The 15,453-nt window shown below is 37.4% G+C and overlaps 1 long non-coding RNA gene across 1 annotated transcript; it reads left to right on the top strand.

Annotated features, from left to right (window-relative positions):
• Positions 1 to 10,896: 10,896 nt before the first annotated feature.
• On the top strand, positions 10,897 to 13,017 carry LOC128384209 (uncharacterized). Its single transcript, XR_008324084.1, has 5 exons — positions 10,897 to 10,943; positions 11,546 to 11,581; positions 12,167 to 12,202; positions 12,520 to 12,555; positions 12,791 to 13,017. It is a non-coding gene; the product is annotated as an uncharacterized LOC128384209 (long non-coding RNA).
• Positions 13,018 to 15,453: the final 2,436 nt, after the last annotated feature.

Below are 15,453 nucleotides of genomic sequence, written 5' to 3'. Positions count from 1 at the left end.
AACCGTCTACCTTGGACTGAAGTAAACTAGCTTATTAGAACCACCTACTTCAGCTAAATTGCACTAACAGGGCAGATATCAAAATCACTTAACATTAAACTTAATATCAAAAGACTCAGTGCACGTCCAAGGGCTTGAAAAAGAAGCAGGTGAGAAAACTGTCAATAACAGCTGCCAATCAACGCCCACACAGCATATATCAAACTTAATAAGTCTTTAAATCTCAGTAATGGACTAATAATTTCTAAAATGACCAGCAGCCTGAATTAAGCAATTGTGACCAAAATGATTGAGTTTTGTTTCTAGGGGGAAGTTGAGGTTTTCTGAAAGCGAGACAGATGGAGTCAGGGGTTTCTCGTGACATGGACTTTCACAAGCTGTGGTAGTTTTTGCTTGGCCTGCAGTCTTTTGATATTACATGCGTACATTGAAAAAAGCTGTTTAGAAAAGTAGATTTCTTGTTTCGATGATAGTTCATGAATCGTGTACCATTTTTTTAAAAATGGGAAGTTTCATATTGCTACACATCCCAAAACAACAAATCAAACAGTGTGTGGATCCTCTTTCTGATTTTTGCTTTCAGTTGATTTCTGATCCAGCATCTGATCAGACACACTTTATTCTGCCTGAAACAAACTGAACAGCTTTGAGTATTTAGATCTTTAAGTGTTCACACTGAATACTGAGTATGTTAAATGTTCTATAAGTGATCTTTCACACCTTTGTTGTTGCATTTTAACAGTTTGTTTCTTTCTGCTACAGTGTACGACGCTGGTGCCTCTGCTGTTAACCACAACCTCTTCCTTATGGTCTATGTCCTCTTCATTTTGTGCATGTTGTAAATTAAACTTACTTATACACTGTTCTGCCCTCTGTATGAGTGCAAGTAGATTGTTGTGTACTGCAGTGCCCCCTGCTGGTCATTTTCACAGTAATGCATGTGTCTACTTCTCCTGCTATAATTTATTTTCAACATTGTTGCCTTGGAGTTATAAGATTTTCAGCACTATATACATTACATGTTTGTATACATATGTAATGATTGTTAGCATAGCTGTAACCTGTTAGCTAACCTGCTTTGTATTTTCTGTGTCTCATAGTCATGTCAGTGTAATGAGTATTGTTCAAATTCTGATTTGTGTTTGCATTTTGTGCCTTGTTACAGTTTTACAGTATAATTGTGGCTTTTTAATAAATATTTAAGAAAAGTAACACCTTGTGTTTATTGGACTGCAGCCTGTTAACTAGCTGTCTAGCATTGGATAAGGACTACTCATTGCTTGGACAGTATAAATACTAAACAGCAAAATCTTAAAATGTCACTCTGTAAAAACAAATTAAAGCACTTCCTTTAGGGGAATGGCAAATCTAATTTAGTTTTAAGTTTGATTTTAACTCTGAGTTTATAGGTTTGATTTCATAACACTTAGACCGACCCACCGATCCACTCCAACCTGCTGTTGTCACAAAGTGTTTATGATGCATTGTGGTTAAGCTAGTTCCTGTCTTGGTATTTGATCACATGCACACAAATTTGAGAAATACAAAGTAGAAACTCAGCGGCAGTGTTCGGTGAGGTGGAGAAACTTTGGTGATTTGAGTTTGTCATTTAAAGTTTTGAGAAAGTAGACGATGATGATGAGGAAGAAGATCTATCTGCTGATGTGGCTTGTTGGTAAGTCAAAACTACCCGTCGTTGACTGTGTTTGTTGTATTTTTACATGATTTACAGTTGAAAAATCTTATACTGACCCTTTAGGCAGCCGCTTGGTTCAGCTTTTGTCTGAAACAAGAAGTTTTAGCCCCTGTCTCGTTAAAGCATAGATCATAGAACAACAAATATATCTTTAAACAATAGTCGTAAACATTGAAATATGTTTTTTTTGCAGTAATCATTCCTCCTGTTCATACTGACCATCAGCTCCCCTCCAAATGTGCTTATAACATAAGGGATGAGTGATGGGAGCCAAAGTCCACAGTCCTTGTTTTAAGCATATGTGCGTTTAAAAGTAGATGATCAGCTTCTATTGAGCTTCAGCAGTGTGAGTTATTCATATCAAGTGATATCTGACACATTTACAGTCTTTTTAGCATCAAGTTCCCTCTTAGTGTTTCCTGTTGAGCTGTGGTGGAAGTATAGTAACGAAAAGACTTTGATACTAAAAACACTGTAACGCTGAAACATAGAAGATGAAGATTTGACTCATTTGGACGCTGAAGAAATGTATTATGAAGGGATCTTCTAATGGTCAGTATGAACAGGAGGAATTTTAATTGACTTCCTGTGATAGTCTTGTTGATGTTGCACACGTAATATCTTTACAGCAAGTGAAGCAAAGTCTATCAGCATGTAAGCTTTTTTGTTGCAGAAATAAGAAGTCATCTTGAGACAATAAATACATTTAAATCAAAATCCAAAATGAAGAGATGAGGTCTTTTAGTGTCAGACTTCAGACTGGGAGTACACTTAAGAATAATTTGTATATTTAATGCCTGGACTTTCAGTCACTCTCTGTCTTTGTCTTCCTGTAGCTGCTGCAGTCATTTTATCAATGGGAGATCCTGTTGATGATGATGAAAGTCAAGATGAAGATTATCATTATGATGACTATAGTATATTCACATGGGACTACGGCGACACAATAGAGTGTAAGTAATACTACCTGTTCACTGTAGTAATCTGGTTATGGTAGATTTGTATGTACATGCAACAGATCAGTGACTATCATGTATCATTCTGAAAACATGGTAAGTTTCATATTGCCACACAGTCCAAAACAACAAATCAAACATTTTATCCATGTGAGATCGTCTCCTATGACTCTGATTCTGGCAGAACAAATTATGAGAGGAAATGTCTCCAACCAGAAAGAGGATCTACACACTATGTTAAAAGGAACATTTAGATCTCACAGGTCTTCAGGCATTATGAAATGTGACAACACCAAACGAAGATCTGTGAGATCGAAATGTTGCTTTTGTTGCCAGGAGGTTTTAACAGAGTGTGTGAATCCTCTTTCTGATTTTTGCCTTCAGTTAATTTTGATCCAGCACCTGATCAGACAAACTTTATTCTGCCTGAAACAAACTGAACAGCTTTGAGTATTTAGATCTTTAAGTGTTCACACTGAATACTGAGTATGTTAAATGTTCTATAAATGATCTTTCACACCTCTGTTGTTGCATTTTAACAATTTGCTTCTTTCTGTTACAGACAACGACACTGATGCCTTTGTGTCGTCCTCTTCCTCTGCTGTTAACAACAACCTCTTCCTTATGGTCTATGTCCTCTTCATTTTGTGCATGTTGTAAATTAAACTTACTTATACACTGTTCTGCCCTCTGTATGAGTGCAAGTAGATTTTTGCGTACTGCAGTGCCCCCTGCTGGTCATTTTAAGAGCAGTGCATGTTTCTGCTTCTCCTGCTGTAATTTATCTTCAACATTGTTGCCTTGGACACGAGTATTTTGAGTTATAAGATTTTCAGCACTGTACACATTACAGTACATGTTTGCATACATATGTAATGATTGTTAGCATAGCTGTAACCTGTTAGCTAACCTGCTTTGTATTTTTTATGTCTCATAGTCATGTCAGTGTAATGAGTATTGTTCAAATTCTGATTTGTGTTTGCATTTTGTGCCTCGTTGCAGTTTTACAGTATAATTGTGGCTTTTTAATAAATATTTAAGAAAAGTTACACCTTGTGTTTATTGGACTGCAGCCTGTTAGCTAGCTGTCTAGCATTGGATAAGGACTACTCATTGCTTGGACAGTATAGATACTATAAACAGCAAAATCTTAAAATGTCACTCTGTAAAAACAAATTAAAGAACTTCCTTTAGGGGAATGGCAAATCTAATTTAGTTTTAAGTTTGATTTTAACTCTGAGTTTATAGGTTTGATTTCATAACACTTTGCCATTAATCTATTTCCAGTTCTGAAAATGAGGAATGAGTTTGGAGGGAAAACAAACAATTTTAATAGCAAGACAAACCAAACACGGCTCCAGAGAAGGTATTTTGCATTGTTTGTGACTTATGCTGCCATCATAGGTTCTCCTACATGCTTGGAAGGGGAGGAGGAGGGCATCGTGGTTAGCTAGTTCCTGTCTTGGTATTTGAAGATAAAACCACATGCACACACATTTTAGAAACAGGAAATAGAAACTCAGCGGCAGTGTTTGGTGAGGTGGAGAAACTTTGGTGATTTGAGTTTGTCATTTAAAGTTTTGAGAAAGTAGACGATGATGATGAGGAATAAGATCTATCTGCTGATGTGGCTTGTTGGTAAGTCAAAACTACCCGCCGTTGACTGTGTTTGTTGTATTTTTACATGATTTACAGTTCAAAAATCTTATACTGACCCTTTAGGCAGCTGCTTGGGTCAGCCTCTGTCTGAAACAGGAAGTTTTAGTCCCTGTCTCGTTAAAGCTTCACAAACATCAAATATATCTTTAAACAATAGTCGTAAACATTGAAATAGGTTTTTCTTGCAGTAATCATTCCTCCTGTTCATACTGACCATTAGCTCCCCTCAAAATGTGCTTATAACATAAGGGTTGAGTGATGGGAGCTAAAGTCCACAGTTCTTGTTTTAAGCAAACGTGCCTTTAAAAGTAGATGTGAAGCTTATATTGAGCTTCAGCAGTCGGAGTTATTCATATTAAGTGATATCTGAGCTGTGTTGGACTTGATTTGACTATTTGGATCTTCTAATCTTCTAATGGTCAGTATGAACAGGAGGAATGATTACAGCAAGAAAAACAAGAATGTCTTTTAATTTACTTACTGTGATAGTCGTGTTGATGCTGCACACGTAATATCTTTACAGCAAATGAAGGAAAGTCTAACAGCTCATAATCTGTTAGTTTCATAACAGATGAGCAGAAATAAGAAATAATCTGGAGACAATAAATACATTTAAATCAAAATCCCAAATGAAGAGGCTTTTAGTGTCAGACTTCAGACTTTAAACAATATGTTGCTGGAGGTAATACGTAACAGTACAGACCTGATACTTGTCAAACCTGCAAAAGAATAATTTGTATATTTAATGCCTGGACTTTCATTCACTCTCTGGTTTTGTCTTCCTGTAGCTGCTGCAGTTATTTCATCAACGGGAAATCCTGTTTATGATGATATTAGCTCATGGTTTGAAGGACTTGACACAATGTTTTATCCTTTTAACTATACTTACGACTATGACATCTACTACAAAAACTGCTCAGGTAACCTCATCCTCCTCTGATGTGTTGTTTCAGTGTGTTTACATGCACATAAGTTACCAGGTTACTCAGAGAAACCAGGCTATGTGGGTAATACTACCTGTTCATTGTAGTTATCTGGTTATGGTACATTTTTATGTACATGCAACAGATCAGTAACTAGATTTCTTCCCAACCTTCATCATGACCTTATTTTGGGAGTGTGGCTTATTAATTTTAACTGTTAGTGATAGACCTACCAAATAAGACGTGCAGCCTTACAAGCTTTGGAAACGTCTACCTTTGAATGAAGTAAACCAGCTTACTAGAACCACCTACTTCAGCTAAATTGCACTAACAGGGCAGATATCAAAATCAATTAACATTAAACTTAATATCAAAAGACTCAATGCACGTCCCAAAGCTGGAAAGAGAAGTAGGTGAGAAAACTGGAAAGACAATACAACAGGATTAGAGTTTCTACTTGCAAGGAGAACGGACAGAGATCTGCTCAGTTACAAATCTCCAACCCGCTCTGAGCAAACCTTGCCGAACCCTTTCTTTTTATTCTCTTCAGGACTTCCCCTAATTTACATAGTCGTTGCTGCTCTAAAGAGTGGGGGTCACAAGTCAGTCACAAGTCGGTCACACACACTTAGGAGACTTCCTGAGCAAGGTCACAAGTCCTGCAAAACAACTTTAAAACAGCAAGCTTGTATACTATGACTACAAAGGTTAATGATTATAGAAAGGGGTAAATATAAGAACTTTATGTACAATAATTCCAACACAAACTTAATAAGTCTTTAAATCTCAGTAATGGACTAATAATTTCTAAAATGCAGCACACTTATTAGAAGGCCTGAATTTAGCAATTGTGACCATAATGACTTTTAACACAGTGTGCAGATCATCTTTCTGACTTTTGCCTTCAGTTGTTTTTTGATCCAGCACCTGTAACAGTTTTTGGATGTAGGTACCCCAAACTGTATTTTCAAGATCAGACAAACCAACATTTATTCTGCCTGAAACAAACTGAACAGCTTTGAGTATTTAGATCTGCAAGTGCTCACACTGAATACTGAGTATGTTAAATGTTTTATAAACGATCTTTCACACATTTGTTGTTGCATTTTAACAGTTTGCTTCTTTCTGTTACAGACAACGACACTGATGCCTTCATGTCATCCTCTTCCTCTGTTAACAACAACCTCTTCCTTATGGTCTATGTTCTCTTCATTTTGTGCATGTTGTAAATTAAACTTACTCATACACTGTTCTGCCCTCTGTATGAGTGCATGTAGATTTAGTGTACTGCAGTTCCCCCTGCTGGTCATTTTAAGAGCAGTGCATGTGTCTGCTTCTCCTGCTGTAATTTATCTTCAACACTGTTGCCTTGGATACTATTTGTCCATGAGTATTTTGAGTTATAAGATTTTCAGCACTGTACACATAACATGTTTGCTGTGTATTTGTAACAAATTAACAAAATCAAATATAAAAAAATAAAGAACTTCCTTTAGGGGAATGGCAAATCTAATTTTGTTTTAAGTTTGATTTTTAACTCTGAGTTTATAGGTTTGATTTCATAACACTTATGACTTATGCTGCCATCATAGGTTCTCCTACATGCTTGGAGGGGAAGGAGGAGGGTATTCAGTTGGTATTCTGCAACTTCACCACCAGATGCCACCAAATCTTACACATTGGATATTTAAAATCTAGTAGCCACTAAAGGGCCATTAAACCTCCCACATCCATCCAGCTACAGTACCTACACACAGGAGAGTGTGTAGTACAATCTGTAGGGTAGTAAAGTCCCAACTGAGATAGTATTGTATTGTAAAGTAGAGTCAAGTATATCAGTATATAATTATCTCATCAGAGTCTTCTACCAGCCTGCTGATATGACAAAATGTTACCTATATACATCGTGGTTAGCTAGTTCCTGTCCTGGTAACTGAATGTACAACCACACACCCACAGGACGTCTTAAAACAACAGACAGTAGAAACTCTGTGGCAGTGTTCGGTGGGGTGGAGAAACTTTGGTGGTCTTAGCTTGTCAGTTAAAGTTCAGAAGAAGTCAGAAGAAAATGATCATGGTGACGAAGAAGATCTATCTGCTCGTGTGGCTTGTTGGTGAGTCGAAACTGTTGTTGACTGTGTTTGCTTTATTTTTATACTGTCCTTTTATAAAGCCCCTTGGTTCAGCCTCTGAAACAGGAAGTTTAGCTTCTGTCTCGTTAAAGCATAGGTTCACACAGTCTTTTTAGTATCAGATTCCCTCTTAGTGTTTCCTGTTGAGCTGTGGTGGAAGTATAGTAACAAAAAGACTTTGGTACTAAAAACACTGTAACGTTGAAACACAGAAGACTTGATTTGACTCATTTGGACGCTGAAGAAATGTATTATGAAGAGATCTTCTAATGGTCAGTATGAACAGGAGGAATTTTAATTGACTTACTGTGATAATCTTGTTGATGCTGCACACGTAATATCTTTACAGGAAGAGAAGCAAAGTCTATCAGCTCGTAAGCTTTTTTGTTGCAGAAATAAGAAGTCATCTTGAGACAATAAATACATTTAAATCGAAATCTAAAATGAAGAGATGAGGGCTTTTAGTGTCAGACTTCAGACTGTGAGTACACTTAGGAATCATTTGTATATTTAATGCCTGGACTTTCAGTCACTCTCTGTCTTTGTCTTCCTGTAGCTGCTGCAGTCATTTTATCAATGGGACAACATGTTGATGATGATGAAAGTCAAGATGAAGATTATCATGTTGGTGGTAATGCTTCAAGTAATCATGATGACTATAGTTCATTCACATGGGACTACGGCGACATAATAGAGTGTAAGTAATACTACCTGTTCACTGTAGTAATCTGGTTATGGTACATTTGTATGTACATGCAACAGATCAGTAACTATCATGTATCATTTTTAAAACATGGGAAGTTTCATATTGCCACACAAAACAACAAATCAAACATTTTATCCATGTGGGATCGTCTCCTATGACTCTGATTCTGGCAAAACAAATTATGAGAGGAAATGTCTCCAACCAGAAAGAGGATCTGCACACTGTATTAAAAGGAACATTTAGATCTCACAGATCGTCTGGCATTATGAAATGTGAAAATGTCTAACGAAGATCTGTGAGATCGAAATGTTGCTTTTGTTGCCAGGAGCTTTTAACACTGTGTGTGGATCCTCTTTCTGATTTTTGCCTTCAGTTAATTTTGATCCAGCACCTGATCAGACAAACCAAAACTTCATTCTGTCTGAAACAAACTGAACAGCTTTGAGTATTTAGATCTTTAAGTGTTCACACTGAATATTGAGTGTGTTAAATGTTCTATGAATGATCTTTCACACCTTTGTTGTTGCATTTTAACAGTTTGTTTCTTTCTGCTACAGTGTACGACGCTGGTGCCTCTGCTGACCACAACCTCTTCCTTTTGGTCTATGTCCTCTTCATTTTGTGCATGTTGTAAATTAAGCTTACTTATACACTGTTCTGCCCTCTGTATGAGTGCAAGTAGATTTAGTGTACTGCAGTGCCCCCTGCTGGTCATTTTAAGAGCAGTGCATGTGTCTGCTTCTCCTGCTGTAATTTATCTTCAACATTGTTGCCTTGGACACTATTTGTCCATGAGTATTTTGAGTTATAAGATTTTCAGCACTATATACATTACAGTACATGTTTGCTGTGTATTTGTTTGAGGTGATGTAATTGATTGTTAGCATAGTTGTAACCTGTTAGCTAACCTGCTTTGTATTTTCTATGTCTCATAGTCATGTCAATGTAATGAGTATTGTTCAAATTCTGATTTGTGTTTGTATTTTGTGCCTCGTTGCAGTTTTACAGTTTAATTGTGGCTCTTCATTAAATATTCAAGAAAAGTTACACCTTGTGTTTATTGGACTGCAGCCTGTTAGCTAGCTGTCTAGCATTGGATAAGGCCTACTCATTGCTTGGACAGTATAAATACTATAAACAGCAAAATCTTAAAATGTCACTCTGTAAAAACAAATTAAAGAACTTCCTTTAGGGGAATGGCAAATCTAATTTAGTTTTAAGTTTGATTTTAACTCTGAGTTTATAGGTTTGATTTCATAACACTTTGCCATTAATCTATTTCCAGTTCTGAATGTGAGGAATGAGTTTGGAGGGAAAACAAACAATTTCAATAGCAAGACAAACCAAACACGGCTCCAGAGAAGGTATTTTGCATTGTTTGTGACTTATGCTGCCATCATAAGTTCTCCTACATGCTTGGAGGGGGAAGAGGAGGGTATTCAGTTGGTATTCTCAGACATCCCAACTCTCCCAGAAGTTCCAGGAGTCTCCCACATATTGATTGTGGCTCCCTGACGCCCACAAATGAGACACCCCCCCCCCCCCCCCCAATCTGGAGTGAGCGAGCAAGAGTGCACACTAGAGAGTGACTGTGTGTGTGTGTGTGTGTGTGTGTGTTGTGTAACTATAAATGCAGCACGTGTGAGAGCAAAGCATCCTTATAGCTTATTAGCTTATTAGCTTATTAGACCGACCCACCGATCCACCCCAACCTGCTGTTGTCAAAGTGTTTCTGATGCATCGTGGTTAGCTAGTTCCTGTCTTGGTATTTGAAGATAAAACCACATGCGCACACATTTTAGAAACAGAAAATAGAAACTCAGCGGCAGTGTTCGGTGAGGTGGAGAAACTTTGGTGATTTGAGTTTGTCATTTAAAGTTTTGAGAAAGTAGACGATGATGATGAGGAAGAAGATCTATCTGCTGATGTGGCTTGTTGGTAAGTCAAAACTACCCGTCGTTGACTGTGTTTGTTGTATTTTTACATGATTTACAGTTCAAAAATCTTATACTATATACTATAATATGAGTGATGGGGGCCAAAATCCACAGTGTGTCCACACAGTCATTTAAAAATAGATTTGGAGCTTATACCTATAGTCATATTTCTTTTTTCACATGAATGATCGAAAATGTCTGCTTATGCACTAAAAAAACAATCTTATACTGACCCTTTAGGCAGCCGCTTGGTTCAGCTTTTGTCTGAAACAGGAAGTTTTAGCCCCTGTCTCGTTAAAGCATAGATTCACGAACATCAAATATATCTTTAAACAATAGTCGTAAACATTGAAATATGTTTTTTTTGCAGTGATCATTCCTCCTGTTCATACTGACCATCAGCTCCCCTCAAAATGTGCTTATAACATAAGGGATGAGTGACGGGAGCCAACGTCCATAGTCCTTGTTTTAAGCAAACGTGCCTTTAAAAGTAGATGATCAGCTTCTATTGAGCTTCAGCAGTGTGAGTTGTTCATATCAGTGATATCTGACACATTTACAGTCTTCTTAGCATCAGATTCCCTCTTTGTGTTTCCTGTTGAGCTGTGGTGGAAGTATAGTAACGAAAAGACTTTGCTACTAAAAACACTGTAACGCTGAAACATAGAAGATGAAGATTTGACTCATTTGGACGCTGAAGAAATGTATTATGAGGTAATACGTAATAGTACAGACCTGATACTTGTCGAACTTGCAAAAAAATACACTTAGGAATAATTTGTATATTTAATGCCTGGACTTTCAGTCACTCTCTGTCTTTGTTTTCCTGGAGCTGCTGCAGTTATTTTATCAAGGGGAGATCCTGTTGATGATGACGCTGAAGAATCGAGTGGAGTCGACTTAACTTACGAATACTACGACTACTACTACCCAGGTAACCTCATCCTCCTCTGATGTGTTGTTTCAGTGTGTTTACATGCACATAAGTTACCAGGTTACTCAGAGAAACCAGGCTATGTGGGTAATACTACCTGTTCACTGTAGTTATCTGGTTATGGTACATTTTTATGTACATGCAACAGATCAGTAACTAGATTTCTTCCCAACCTTCATCATGACAGTATTTTGGGAATTTGGCTTGCTGTTTTTAACAGTTTAGTGATAGTGATGCAATAACAATCTCAACTCAGGTATATTATCATGACATTATACCTATATTATATTATATTATATTATGAACTCAAGTATACTATTGCTTAACATCAATATTACTACTATTGGTTTTTATTGCTTGTGTACTTTGCTGCTGCAATATTATAAATGTCCCCATCGTTGGACAATAAAATCTTATCTTAGATCTTAGACCTTACAATTAAGGCCAAAAATGGTGTGTTACTTTTCATGCTTTGGAAACATGCATGCTACCTTGGACTGAAGTCAACTAGCTTACTAGAACCACCTACTTTAGCTAAATTGTGCTAACAGGACAGATTTTCAAAATCAATTAACATTAAAAACTTCATTATACATTAACAGAGTCGACAGAAGTCCCGGAGCGGGAAACAACAGCAGGTGAGAAAACTGTCAATCAAACCCAACATAAGTCTTTAAATCTGAGTAACAGACTAATAATTTATCTGTATTTATGCGTTTCTACTGTTCACTTTGCTGCTGCAATATTGTAAATTTCCCCATCGTGGGACTAATGAAAGAAATGAAAATGTGACGTAAAGAGACTGCCGGCCACTGATTGGTCAGAGAGCGTCGTCACTGGAAGAGTCATGAGCACGACGTCCGACACAAGAATCAAACCCGGCATTTTAAAATACCGGCAACAGCGCTACAGCGATCAGTTTCTCTTCTCTTGCTTTGTTTGTGACAAAAAGTAGCAAGTACACCATCGTCTCCATGTCCTCCATAGTTAATGTGTTTGTGTGGCGCATAAAACATAGTCATGGCAGTTTAACGCAGCGTTGCTATGACGACCCTGCCAACGTTGAGGAGGAACTATGAAGTAACGGAAAACGACGTACCTGGTACCAAACCGAGTCGAGTCGAGCCGAGTAGTGCTAGAACTGTTTAGTGGAAAAGTTCCATTAGTGATGGACTAATGATTTATTTTCAATTAACATTAAAAACTTTATTATACATTAACAGAGTCGACAGAAGTCCCGGAGCCGGAAACAACAGCAGGTGAGAAAACTGTCAATCAACACCCATACAGCAGACATCAAACCCAATATAAGTCTTTAAATCTGAGCAATGGACTAATAATTTATTTTTACTTATGCTTTTTTTCTGTCCACTTTGCTGCTGCAATATTGTAAATTTCCCCATCGTGGGACTAATAAAAGAATAACTTATCTTATTTTATCTTAGACTTTCCAAATAAGAACGGTGGTGTTTTGCCTTTCACGCTTTGGAAAAATGCACACTTCTTCGGACTGAAGTCAACTAGCATACTAGAATCAAAATCAATTTTAACATTAAACTTTATTATACATTAACAGAGTTGACAGAAGTCCTGGAGCCGGAAACAACAACAGGTGAGAAACACAGTCATTCACAGCTGTCAATCAACGCCCATACAGCAGACATCAAACCCAATATGAGTCTTTAAATCTGAGTAACGGACTAATCATTTCTAAAATGACTTCCACAAGCTGTGCTAGTTTTTGCTTGGCCTGAAGTCATTGCCAGGAGATCTGCTAATGTTCACACTGAATACGTGTGTTAAATGTTTTCTAAATTATCTTTCACACCTCTGCTTTTTTCTGCTAGACATTTCACAGAAAGAAACTACTGAGGGGAAGAATCAAAAAGACCCTGGTGCCTTCGTGACGTCCTCTTCCTCTGCTGTTAACCACGACCTCTTCCATGTGATCTATGTTCTCTTCATTGTGTGCATGTTGGAAATCACAAAGCATTTTAAATCATGATTCATGCGATGATTCTGTGGAAATGTATACTCTTACATTGCTCTGCCAATTTTTGTGTACTGCAGTGCCCCCTCCTGGTCATTTTAAGAGCAGTGCATGTGTCTGCTTCTCCTGCTGTAATTTATCTTCAACATTGTTGCCTTGGATACTATTTGTCCATGAGTATTTTGAGTTATAAGATTTTCAGCACTGTACACATAACATGTTTGCTGTGTATTTGTAACAAATTAACAAAATCAAATATAAAAAATTAAAGAACTTCCTTTAGGGGAATGGCAAATCTAATTTTGTTTGATTTTTAACTCTGAGTTTATAGGTTTGATTTCATAACACTTATGACTTATGCTGCCATCATAGGTTCTCCTACATGCTTGGAGGGGAAGGAGGAGGGTATTCAGTTGGTATTCTGCAACTTCACCACTAGATGCCACCAAATCTTACACATTGGATATTTAAAATCTAGTAGCCACTAAAGGTCCATTAAACCTCCCACATCCATCCAGTACCTACACACAGGAGAGTGTGTAGTACAATCTGTAGGGTAGTAAAGTCCCAACTGAGATAGTATTGTATTGTAAAGTAGAGTCAAGTATATCAGTATATAATTATCTCATCAGAGTCTTCTACCAGTCTGCTGATATGACAAAATGTTACCTATATGCATTGTGGTTAGCTAGTTCCTGTCCTGGTAACTGAATGTACAACCACACACCCACAGGACGTCTTAAGACAACAGACAGTAGAAACTCTGTGGCAGTGTTCGGTGGGGTGGAGAAACTTTGGTGGTCTTAGCTTGTCACTTAAAGTTTAGAAGAAGTCAGAAGAAAATGATGATGGTGACGAAGAAGATCTATCTGCTCGTGTGGCTTGTTGGTGAGTCGAAACTGTTGTTGACTGTGTTTGCTTTATTTTTATACTGTCCTTTTATAAAGCCCCTTGGTTCAGCCTCTGAAACAGGAAGTTTAGCTTCTGTCTCGTTAAAGCATAGGTTCACACATTTTAAGTTCGCCCTAAAACAAAGGTCAGGAACCTGAATGGACGTCGAAATAGGTTTTTGTAATCATTCCTCCTGTTCATACTGACCATCAGCTCCCCTCCAAATGTGCTTATAACATAAGGGATGAGTGATGGGAGCCTAAATTCACAGTCCTTGTTTTAAGCAAACGTGCCTTTAAAAATAGATGCGAAGCTTCTATTTAGCTTCAGCAGTCTGAGTTATTCATATTAAGTGATATCTGACACATTTACAGTCTTTTTAGCATTAAATTCCTTCTTTGTGTTTCCCTGTTGAGCTGTGGTGGAAGCATAGTAACAAAAAGACTTTGGCTCTAAAAACACTGTAATGTTGAAACATAGAATATGAAGATTTGACTAATTTGTAGGGCTTTTAATGTCAGACTTAAGACTTATTAGTCTAGAAACATTTGTATAATGCCTGGACTTTCAGTCACTCTCTGTCTTGGACTTCCTGTAGCTGCTGCAGTCATTTTATCAACGGGAGATCATGTTGATGAGGAAGCTGAAAGTCAAGATGAAGATGATTCGGACTATACCGATTTCACATCCACATATGAAGAAGACCTATGTCCTGGTAACCTCATCCTCCACTGATGTGTTGTTTCAGTGTGTTTACATGCACATAAGTAAATTTCCAGCATTGTGGGACTAATAAAAGAATATCTTATTTTATCTTAGACTTTCCAAATAAGAATGGTGGCGTTTTGCCTTTCATGCTTTGGAAACATGCACACTACCTTTGACTGAAGTCAACTAGCTTACTAGAACCACCTACTTTAGCTAAATTGTGCTAACAGGGCAGATATCAAAATCAATTCACATTAAAAACTTTATTATACATTCACAGAGTCGACAGAAGTCCCGGAGCCGGAAACAACAGCAGGTGAGAGAACTGTCAATCAACGCCCATACAGCAGACATCAAACCCACTATAAGTGTTTAAATCTGAGTAATGGACTAATAATTGGACACATAATATCTTTACAGCAAGTGAAGGAAAGTCTACCAGCATGTAAATATTTTGTTTCATAACAGATGAGCAGAATATGTCATCTGGAGACAATTAATACATTTAAATCAAAATCTAAAATGAAGAGATGAGGGCTTTTAGTGTCAGACTTAAGACTGTGAGTACACTTAGGAATCATTTGTATATTTAATGCCTGGACTTTCAGTCACTCTCTGTCTTTGTCTTCCTGTAGCTGCTGCAGTTGTTTTATCAACGGGAGATCATGTTGATGAGGAAGCTGAAAGTCAAGATGAAGATGATTCAGACTATACCAATTTCACATCGACATATGAAGAAGACCTATGTCCAGGTAACCTCATCCTCCTCTGATGTGTTGTTTCAGTGTGTTTACATGCACATAAGTAACGAGTGTGTCTTTATTCTTTTTATTTACTTGTTTTACTGTCCACTTTGCTGCAGCAATATTGTAAATTTCCCCATCGTGGGACTAATAAAAGAATATCTTATCTTATTTTGCC

Source organism: Scomber japonicus, chromosome 22 (genome assembly GCF_027409825.1).
Source record: "Scomber japonicus isolate fScoJap1 chromosome 22, fScoJap1.pri, whole genome shotgun sequence".
NCBI classification, from domain to species: Eukaryota; Metazoa; Chordata; class Actinopteri; order Scombriformes; family Scombridae; genus Scomber; species Scomber japonicus.
The sequence above is the reverse complement of the archived record's forward strand: the minus strand, read 5'-3'. Positions and strand labels throughout refer to the sequence as shown.